Genomic DNA, 11,894 nt, shown 5'->3' with positions numbered 1-11,894 from the left:
GGTGGCATGCAACCATTGGATTTTCTTGTCTCTTAATTCTGAAGGCCAGAAATCGGAAGTCACAGTGTTGTCCGTGCCATGCATTCTCTGAAGGCTTAGGGGGAAAGCCTTCCTTGTCTCTTTTCTAACTCTGGCAGTAGCCAGCAATTCTTGGCTTTCCTTGAGTGGTAGACACATTATTCCAATCTCTTCCTCTGTTGTCACATGGTATTCTCCCTTCCCCTCCCCTGCCCCACATTTGTCTTCACATTGCCTCCCCTCTATGTATGTGCCTGGGTCTACATTTTCCTCTTTTAAGGACACCAGCCATTGAGTTAAACTCAACTTCAATCCAGTATGACCTCATTTTACCTAATTACCGTGCTTCCCCCAAAATAAGACCTAGCCGAGCAATTAGCTCTAATGCGTCTTTTGGAGCAAAAATAAAGCCAGATTCTTCCATGTTGTGTACATGCTACAAATGAACATGGCTTCTTGATGATGGCTAATTCTTTTAGGCCACTAGGTACAATTTTTCAAATCATATTTTTAGACCACAAAATAGATTTCCCTGACATTTCCTAAAGTTCCCAACGTGACCTCACACTGGAACATGTGCCTTTGCAAATTTTGCCACCTAAATTTGGTCTCACAAACTGACAGCACCATCTCATGCTCAGATGCCCCCGATGACAGCCATTCATTTCAGACACATTTGAAACTTATCCTCCGTCATCACATAAACATACACAAGCATAAAACCCTCAGCGATAAGCAACCAACATGCTTTCGTGAGAGAATGCTAAAGCTCTATTTGTGAGCTCCTCTTTGCTAATTTATTCACCATTATTTCACACGATCTAGTGATACTAGATACACTAGTCCTCAAGGAATTAAAAAAATAAACAAAAATTAGCATTTTTATGTCACTTTTTCTTAGAGTTTCATGGCAATTTTTTTTTTTTTGGATTTATTTAAAGTAGACATTCAGGATGTCAGCTTTTAAGAACAGGGACTCTGAACTTATAAGTCCTCTGGCCCATCACGAGAACATAAATATAAGGGATAAAATATAATGGCATTTTAAATATTTAAATAAGTAATATTAAAGAAATAAAGATACACACCCAACTGAGTACCAGAAAAGACCAAAACACTTAAGAGTTAGCCTGGGTATGCCAGTGATGGATTTATGTTTGGACCCTGAGTGATGAAGTAGGCACAGGCAGCCAGGGCAAGCACCGTCTGTGTGGATTAACTCTCATAATTCCTAACACCTGCACAGCAATTGATTCTTTCCTAATTTGCTAATTTTTCTTCTTGGTGGCATACCTTCTTTATCACATGCCAGTTCCAGTTTCCTCCATCACAAGAATATAAAACAAAAAAACTTAACTTAAAAATTGTACCTGGATTTGTCAATATGCATGCCATTTTTCTTTCTCCGTGTTGCTTCTAATCCACTCTTTTCTGATCAATTTCTGTCTTCCAAAAATAGTACTCTCTCAGTCTTTATTTGTGTGTAAATTTCTTTATTTCACCATCACTCTTGAACTGAAAGTTCAACTGAGTATTTTTTTCCAAATTAGCTTGAGGATTTGTAGTCTCTCTTGTTACTAATTGAAAGATTCTTAATTATCATCCTTTCATGGGTCCTTTTTCTTTTCTTCCTGGTTGTTTCATCTTTGTCTTCTGGGTTCTCCAGCTTTGTTCAACTAGATCTAGAAACATATTTGATTCTATCTCTCCTGCCCCAGACTTTGTTTATTTCACCATGAGAGCATGTCTTTCTTCATTCTTAGTTGTTTACTTTTACAATCTCCTCTACTTTCTCTCTTCTCAATTCAGGAACTTTTACCAAATACATGTTCGAACTTTTCATTCTCACCTCCATGGCTCCTAACCGTCATCGTATTTAAGACAAAAGCGCCTACCTTACATGGAGGGTAGATCCCTGATTTGCTCTTTTTGAGCTATTTCCTATGTTACTTATACTCTATTTATTTGCAACCCTTGTAACTCCTCTTCTGGTGTTGTTTAGACATCAGAGTAGGTCGTGATGTGAGATTCAGCCTCAAAAATCCAGTATGGTTTGTGGACATGGAAAGTACCACCATTAAGGGCACTTAATTAAACATGATGGAGTTTCAAGCAGGCAAACATCTCTATACCTGTGTAGTTATTTGAAAATGTATTTCTTAGGTCAATCCATGTCTTGTCTATCCCAGGAGGGAATCAAATATAGCTTGTATTGTTTGACAGAAGGAAACATTCCATCTTTGTAGTGTTGGGTCCTCATCAAGTGAGAGAACCTACTGGTGTAGGTGGTGCCAGTGTGGGGGACTTGTGGCCTGATCCCACCTAGAGAGGGTAACAAACGTCACAAGTTTATACGGTGAGTGTGGTTTGTAGGCTCTTCTGAGAAATAAGCTTCTGGATGCACACTGTGAGGAGGGGGGTGTTGGTGGGCAGCGGGCTGCGAGAAACCACATGAAGTCATCCCCACCTTCATTGAATAATACCAAGGTCCCTGGGGTCTGCCTCCTCTCTGCTTTCTCTCTTCTATCCCCTCCTGAAAATGCGATTAGGAAATGCTGATGGAAGGCCAGCATATTTCTGAGGAAGGCAGACTCCAGACTCCTTTTCATGCAGAGAAAAAGGAGAGCTCACTTGGGGGTCCAAACTGTGAAAGTGCGTAGAAGACTCTCGGGTCCTCCTTAGGAACCCAGCTTGCGATGTAATCAGTGACTGCCCCTGCCTTTGGAGGTTGTCGCCCTGCAGCACTCTAAGTTGATTCTGGAGCTTTGGTTCAGATTTTGATAATACTGGGGACGTCAAAGGGGAGTCAGGACTAGGTGCCCTGAGCGAGATTTACTGGGTGCAGCAGACTTTATTTTCTTTTGCTCAGAGACAGTTAGCAAGGACTCCATCGACTCTTAGGGAGCAAACCGGCTTTGGAAGATAAGGACGAGTCATGTCCAGGTGTCTCCTTTAGGATGTGACTCTGCCTCTTGACCTGACTCTGGTGAGCAGATCTTCTGTGAAGCTGTCCGCGGTCCAGTCTGCCTGGACACTCACTGTGGAGCCATTTCTCCAGATCAGTACAGCATCTCTAGGAGACTATTCACCGTCCCCTTCTCTACTGCTCCAGCAAAGCCCCTACCCAACCTGTTAACCTTCTCCACAAACCCTTTGGGTGCCCCAAGGCCTTGGAGCAAAACAGTCAGAAGGAGGAAATGGCAGGTACTTTGTGCTTCCTGTTTTCCACAGCTTCCCAGAAGTGACATTGTGTGCGTCCTTTTCACCTGTGTGCGGGGAGGAACGCAGGGACAAGACTTACAGTTCAATATACAAAAATGTTATCTAGTGAAATCTATGATCAAGGAATTAAAAAACTCCACAAACAAACAGCTCACTAAATTGTGTAAACAAAACATACATGTAATTGTTCCACAAAATGCTTCTTGTTTACTGGGGTCTGACGATGGTGATGGTCTCATCCCCTACATCTGCAGTAGGATGGAGTTTTAATCCAGACCATTGTTCAGTTCATTTTCTCAAAGGGGCCAGAGCCCATTCTGATGGTGTCACTACTACAGGAAATGGTCCATGTTCCACAAGGAGAGCCTGGGTTAATAGGTGACAGATGCTGGGCAATTTTCAATAGCTAGTGGTTATTTTTACATGAACCAAGTTAGGAGAAAATGGCAATTCTGAGTGGCCTTAGAGAAATGTAATTAAAAAGGCTTTCTTCCCTAGACCTTCCATACCTTGCAACTTGTCATACCTAGACGTCACAGTCCCTAGTAATGCACATACCATTGTTTGCAATGACATTCTGGCTTAACAGAAAGAAGGACATGCTAGCAATGTGTCAACAGAGTTAACCTTGGAGATTTCTGCTGTTACACACTGAAGGTCTGATTGGCACCTGAACTTTAGGAGGTTTATTTAATGCTACAGAACTTCAATGTTTTCAGGTTACTCTTCAATTCAGAATTTTCTATGTGTTTTATCCAGTGACCTGTTACTTACCTCAGCTTAGCCCCCTAATCCCTTTGCTCTTAAGGTTAGATTCTCCCAATGAGTTTCCGTAAATCTGGTCTAATCTGTGTGTGTGTGTGTGTTCCTCTCTCTCTCTCTCTGTGTGTGTGTGTGTGTGTGTTGCCTGAATGCCTAGAGATAGGCTGGCTGAGGCAGCACCTATGTCTGGCTCTTTTGGTAATGGCGTCCTTACTCCACTTCCATCTGGCTGTTTTTCCACCTCTGCAAACTTAGATGTAGTCACTGCTTAGATGCTTGAGGCTCCAAGAACAAATGCTGTAAGGCACCCACTGCCTGTACCTTTCTCTTCTGCCACCTACTCCCCTGTGACTCCATTGTCATATGGATTTCTGGGTTCTCTCATAGCACTTACAGAATGCCTTATTGCCCCTGAAATGTGAGGAAATAATACAAATTTGTCATTTAAATCCATGCTGCTCTGCCAGTGTTTCAATAATTTGCCCCTGGACTGGCATCCTGAGGGTGTGTGTTTTCGGAATAAGAACACACTGACCCAGGTACAATGCTTCCCTGGGGTGGGGGATGGTGAAGAAGAAAAGGCACAGGAAGAACTGGCATGGGGCTAGCCAGTAGAAAGGGAAGAGAAAAAAGGAAACACAACCTTGTTTCATTCTTCATATTCTAGATTGGTGGTGTAGGTAGCCAACTTGCCACCTGCAGTTTTATTCACTTGCAGAAGAAACTGAATTTCAAAAGTTACTTCAGAGAGTGACCCATGAGGAAAGAGCACAGAAACTAGCGAGCAAGTTACCGTAGACAGATAATGACACTGTGGCTGAGAAATATGAGAAATGAGGTGGAATTAACATGCACCTCAGGCCTGGCCTCTAAAACATTTTTTTATAATCCTCTTCTTGCTCTCACTCTTTCTTCTCTGCATGGTTGAAAGAGAAGGAACCCAAGATAGTGGGGCCACATGATAAAAAGCACCTAGGTTTCCAAGTCTTCACTAAAAATAGCAGCATCCATTGTGGAGGGAAGGGAGCTGCATAGCAGAAGTGTTTGGGTTGATTAGATGTGCCTAACCTCTGACATCTTTCTGGGCATGTGCTCTGGGCAAATAGACTAGTGGTAGAATGCACTATCAAACACTGGGGATATCTGAGGTGCGAAAGTGTCATAGGTTAAAGTGGAGGAGTTTGACTGATGACATGCGCTTCCCACCGAGATGATAAATACAGGTGGATCTATGGAGTATATAGGGAAGAGAAAGACTGACAGGAAATCTCTGAAGTCCTTAAGGATTCAGGTGCCTGAGTGACTATGGCTGACCATCTGAAGGCACTGGAATAGGTGGGCATGTAGGAAGTGATGGCTTTTGCATACTGCATTTTTGACTGATAAAAAGAAATTGAGAAAAGTCCTCTGCACATGTGTTCAAAGAGAGACCATGGGGACGGTCCAGAGAATGAACACCAAGTGTGCCAAAGTACAGCTATATGTTGCAGTCTCACTAGCATCAGAGGTACAAAGGGACCTTGGATTCTCATGTTATTAGTGTCGTGCGGGGCGGCCTGCAGGGTTTCTTCTTCCGCTCCCCACATAAGAACACAGGATATGGTGAGGCCAAAAAGGAACACCCATGGAGCCAAAGATAGGGGAGTCAAACCAATATATTCTCGCTGGCGGCTGGGCTGCAGACACAGGAAGCATGAGCTACATAATCTGCAACCCGCCGTCCTAACACCAGTTCACGCTTGCCAGCCACCATCTTCTTGCTAGTCTCCATTTTTTTCTGCTAGCATAGCCACAGCAGTTATATTAGTGGCCAATAGTTTACGGGTTACAACTGACGGCCAACTAGCCACAGCTGCTGGCCATCTGATCACAGTTGATGGCCATTTACTACCCGAGCCAGCACCTTTTTATGTGAGGCCGAGAGCCTGGAAACTGCTTTCTGGGGCTTTGTCCCCACACTCCACCCCTACAGGGTCTCACCTCACAATCTACGCGACAAGCGTCTTCCGCAAGGGGCCCTGTGCGAGGAGCATGGAGGTGAATGCAATATCCTGGACACAGCCAGGCTCTCTGGGCACAGCGCGGGTTTCTCAGGGCACCACCAGTCCTTCTGGGCACAGCCAGACTTCCTGGACTTCTTAGGGTACCACCAGTCTCCCCGGGCACAGCCAGGGCCTCTCAGGGCACTGTCACTCTCTCTGGGCACAGCCAGACTTCCTGGGCTCAGCCAGGGCCTCTCAGGGCACTGCCACTCTCTCTGGGCACAGCCAGACTTCCTGGGCTCAGCCAGGGCCTCTCAGGGCACTGCCACTCTCTCTGGGCACAGCCAGACTTCCTGGACTCAGCCAGGGCTCTCAGCACTGCCACTCTCTCTGGGCCTCTCGGGGTACTGTGCTGGAACAACAGCGGCTCACATCAAGGTACTTACATATTCTCAATGGCGGCCAGTCAAGACACAAAAGCAAACATCCACCAGTCCCACTACATGGTGGTATGTTCCCAAACAGTCAAGTAGTCCATTAAATCAGGGATGGAAGGCAATTTCCCCAAAGTCCATAGTCATTCGCCAGGGCTGTCCTGGGGGTGAGGGATGACCTTGACCTCACCCTCATCTCCCACGGAGGACTCAGCAAGCGTTTCCTCCTGGGACAAGTCCTGCATCCGGGCTGCCTCAGCAAGCAGTTCCCAGCCCACAGGGCGGAAACAACCTTCGTTTTCTCCGGCCTCTGCTGGTTGGGGAACTGTCCACGTCTTCCCACCCCTCCACGGGGGTCCAGCTCTCCGGCAGCTGCTCCTCCTGGTCTTCCTCAGACTGAGCTTTCATACGCACAAACTGCTCCACTGCCCTTCGGAAAGCTTTGGCCAGCACCGTATCCTGCCGACTACGCCATGTGTTGTCCGGGGCGGCCTGCGGGGTCTCTGCTCCCGCTCCCCACCCAAGAACGCAGGATATGGTGAGGCCAAAAAGGAACACCCACGGAGCCATAGATAGGGGAGTCAAACCAATATATTCTCGCTGGCGGCTGGGCTGGAGACACAGGAATCAGGATCTACATAATCTGCAACCCGCCGTCCTAACAGCAGTCCATGCTTGCCAGCCACCATCTTCTTGCTAGCCCCCATTTTTCTGCTAGCGTAGCCACAGCAGTTATATTAGTGGCCAATGGCTCACTGGTTACAGCTGACGGCCAACTAGCCACAGCTGATGGCCATCTGATCACAGTTGATGGCCATTTACTACCCGAGCCAGCACCTTTCTATGTGAGGCCGAGAGCCTGGAAACTGCTTCCTGGGGCTCTTTCCCCACAATTAGTTTTAATTTAGAAGAAGGAGAGAGGGACATGGCCAATGCATCTCTGAGATGAATAATGAGAGAACTCTAATGCAGAGTCAGACCTGGACGGGGGGCAGATTCAAAGCCAGTGTGGGTCCCTGCCTGAGAACTGTCCATGATAATCGAGGGTGTGGAGTGATGATAGGCTGGCTCCACATCTCCAGGCACCGGGTTCTCCAAATGGCTCAGGCCACTGCAGGTGGCTTTACCCACCATTCTGCTCTAAGCAGGAGAGCTGGGACTGGGCAGGCCAACAACCTCTGAAAGTCTACAGTCTTATGGTATGATTTAGGTAAAAATGCAGAACAATGCATCTAGGTTGCTGTTACTTGGAGCAGTGTCCTAGACCTAGGCTGGGGAACCACAGAAAAAATAATAGCTCTCTGATTTCTAGATAGTGATCAAACTCTAGGACTCAAGGAAGCAGACATAGCCACTTCCATTATGGTTGTAGGGAGGATGAGATTTTCCTATAAAATAACCAGCATAGGGAGAACCTGTTTGACTCACTGGGGGAAGCTAAGGATGGCTTGGAGTGGCTTGGGAAATGAGGGATAGGGGTGTCATGGAAGAAGAAATGAGTCATGTGAATGCTTGAGTTAGCATGACTAGTTGACTTTGGTCCTTTCTCTCCTCTCAGGTGCATGGAGGGAGACAAAGAAAGCTAAAAGTTCAGGTAAGAGAATTCAGTCACTGTGATAATTAAACATTCACAACTGCTGCTGCTGTTTTGGGGCCAAGCACAGTAGGTTGCCATTCCTTGGTTACAGATGGCTATTAGAGTTGTATCTCCAGGACTAAAGAATTAGAACCAGGGTTGACAAATGTGAGGAGGTGAGAACACCAAGAATGAGATGAATAAGAGGTGAGAAACAACTCATTTAATGGGCTTTTAGGATGAAGGCAAGAGCCACATCCACATTCGATTGTGTTTCGTGTGTAATAGACACTGTCACTCAATGATCAGCCCTAAAAAAGTGTCCAAATAATTTTCCCCACCCATCTCTCATTCAGTAAACATAAGTTAAAGCTTTGACAAAGACTACAAAATCATTATGCAATCAAGGGTGGAAGAGGGAGAAAAACAAATAAATATAACAATATCTACTCTGTTTTTTTCCCCCTCATTCAGGGGATTAAAAACACATTTTGATGTCTTTCCCCACATATGTGGTGGGGGAGAAGCCCTGTCAAAAAATTAACTAGGGCATGCTAAATGACATCATCCTCCCTACTTGAGAAATCACTGTGATAGATACTGTTGTAAAACAAACTTGGAGAGAGAGTGTTATTTTTACTGAAGATTTGAGAGAAATGGATTTGACCCCAGGGGAGGCACTCTGATGAGTAATTTAAAAGAATAACATTAGGCTAACATGGTTTTAAAACATGCACTAACTTGGGGTTTACTTGGGGTTTGTGCACAGGAAGTAGATCAGTTTAATTGGGTTTCCATTAGCGAAAGACTGTTACAGCTTAGCATGTTAGGACTTGCCTATAATGCAAGACAGGGTGAAAGATTAAAGGAATTAGATGGAAAGGACCTGATTCTTTGCTGATCACGACAACTTTGTTCAGCAGGCTCTTTTCTCAACAGTAATAAAAATAGGGATCAAAATTGGAATTGACGTCTGAATTGGAATAAGCCATTTGAATATTTGAATGATTAGGTGAAGAAACTCATAATCTACCTACCTACATATTGAGCTGTTTATTCACTGTCATTGCCGTCATCCCCATCATCATCATCATGTCTTCCACTTATTTAGCTTCTACTAGTTTTGGAAGTTTGTTGGGAACTTATCCATCCATGACCTCACTAATCTTAACAATAACTCTGGTAGATAAAACTATCACTGATGCTCATCAATACCTGTGTTATTTATTTTTTTTCCTGGAGATACTAAAGGTTGCATTTCTCAGCCTCTCCTTGGCTGGGTGTGGCTATGTGTGTAGTTCTAACCATTGGACAGGGAAGGGAAGTGGTGTGTGCCACTTTCAGGCCAAAGCACTCAACTGCCAGTGGGAGATCCTCTACTCCATCCTGTTATGGAAATCTAGGTGTAATCTCTGTGTTGAGATGGGAGGATCAACACAAATAGGTAGATTGAATCCCTGAGATGCCTTTGGTCGACAGAGGACTTGGCATGAATAGGAAATCAAATTTATTGTTTAAAGACACTGTGTTATTGTTTGTTATCACAGCATAATCTAGCTTCTCCTCATTCTCTAAAGTATATCTATGAAGTACTTACCTTACCTTTTACAGATGAGAAACTAAGGCCTAGAGAAATAAGAAAACTTACTTGGCGTTGCATATGAAGTTGTTGAGCTGGAGTCTGAACCTGTTTTTGTCTTCAAACCCTGATAACCTAACCAGCTAACTGGACTGACAGCATTATAGAAGAATGATAGATTAGGGAAGTAGAGTAGAAAGTCTTGGGGGGCCTAAATGAAACACTTTTTGAAGAATAAATGCTTGCGATTCTTTTATGGTGAATACACAGTTACCAACACAGTAGAGCAGGGAACCTTCTCTTTGGAAGTGACTTGGCCTTGTGTGTGTCTGTGCCCAAGTTTTGGTTCTTTTCTGAGTTATTCAGAAGTTTGGAAAGATCCTTGCTACCAGGTATGGAATGCAGAATAAAACGAACAACCAGCACAAAAGACCCTTTGCTTTGGCCTAACCAGCTCAGCTCATTCATTCATGCTACACTTGAAAGACATTAGAAATAACTATAGTCATTATTACCTGTGGCAAAACACTTTGCCGTGAGTGGACGCGCTGCTAATGACCTCCCAGCATGAAATATGGTTCCGAAAGCATTTCTCTGTTTCCAATGCAGGGTGACTGGTGTGTTTTTCTACATCCTGATTAGTACTTTAGAATCTCTGTGTGGCGCTTCCTGAGAAGAGGGGTCCATTTTGTTAAATACTATGGATATGATGATTGGCAATTGCAGATCAAATGAGCACTCAGGTTAACCTGTCAGAGGAAAGACTGAGCAGGGGAAAATATTATAAACTCCTTCAAATATATAGTTTCAGTCCTTTAGTATTTAGTTAGTCTGGATGATTTCCTTATTATGACATATCATGTTTTCCCCTTTCATCTCTTTTAAGAATGACTAACAGAGCTTGCAGCTATCCTTCCTGCAAGACCGGCTGTCAGTGTGAGATAGGATTAAGGCAAGGTATTCTCATTACAAGACTGCAAATTCCTTGGCAGAACAGACTTGGCCTTACTTGTCTCTGGATGCCCAGATGCCAGCCTCATCCTTGGCACACAGTAGGTTCTCAGTCATCGCTGGATGAGAGTTCACTCATGCTCAGATGCAGAATAAGCTCCCTGATAGCACTTTGTTTCTGATATTTAAATGTGAATTCTTTATAGAAAAGTATGGAAAAAGAAATTGTGATAATATAAAGCAGAACATGAAAGGACTGAGGTCAGCTGGTAGATTCAAAAGTAGAGCACAATTGTTCTCATCTGGAATCCTTTAGCCATATGATTCTGTGTCGAAGAAGCGAGTCTCAGAGCAAGAACTCAGGTGTCATGGCCCCTTTGTCTGTACTCTCTGGATGGCTGTTCGTCTCTAAACCTGCCTGAGTCAAGTTGTCTAAGCTCCTTCAGGGAAGTGTTACGCCGGCAGTGTGTTTCCATGCCAGGCTTCCTAAGGATTATGAGATGCAGGCTTTAATACTTTTTAATAGTAAATGTAATTAAACTAAATGTACCTCAGGGAAGAATAATGTATGCAAACTTATCACAAAATCAAGCACCATGGTGAGGAAAAGTGGGAGCTTAATGTGGATGACTTTCAATATATTTGGCTTAAGCAACAAAATCAACTTTTTCTGTATTTCCCCCTTAATAGATCATGTGGGTCTTTTAACAGTCGGTTGTTTAATAATAGTAATCCTCAAGCTTATTTCTCCGCTCAGCCTGCCTGTGACAGTCCTTCATTCTCAGTAAACACTGTGATACAATCGGTCTGCTGCAGATGCTCCTTATTCTGTTACTGCGGCATAATCATTTGGGGAAATCTGTGAAACTAATGCAAAAGCTCCAGAGCTATTCAGATATATGGATTGAAAATGGAAGGCTGGAAAAAATGGCTTGTCATAGCCCATTAGCAGCCACACACTGCCATTTAAGAAATTATTTTTCAAAATTTCCTTTTTGCACATTACTTTAAAAAAATCCAAAATTGTTTGTTGCTGAGGAACAACGAGAACATTTATCATGGACTGTTAAGTCAAATTTACCAGGCAAATACTACTATTTCCACTGGAATAAATAATGTGTCTTGACCTAAGATTAGCCTGTGCATTTTTTTCAGAAGAAACAGTATCTCTGATATTGTTTTTATGGAGAACAGAGGACATTAGTATACGTAGAGTTTAATGGTATAATTTCATTTATCTTTGATGAGCAAGATTCTGTACTGAATGATTGGCCAGCACTTCACCAAACTGGCTGTTTGTTCTTTTTTCCCCACGCCTCTATCTATCATTTTATAAATATTTATTCACATATCTTTCCTGTCTGTAACCT

Source organism: Rhinolophus hipposideros (genome assembly GCF_964194185.1).
Source record: "Rhinolophus hipposideros genome assembly, chromosome: 17".
In the NCBI taxonomy this organism is placed as follows: domain Eukaryota; kingdom Metazoa; phylum Chordata; class Mammalia; order Chiroptera; family Rhinolophidae; genus Rhinolophus; species Rhinolophus hipposideros.
The sequence above is the reverse complement of the archived record's forward strand: the minus strand, read 5'-3'. Positions refer to the sequence as shown.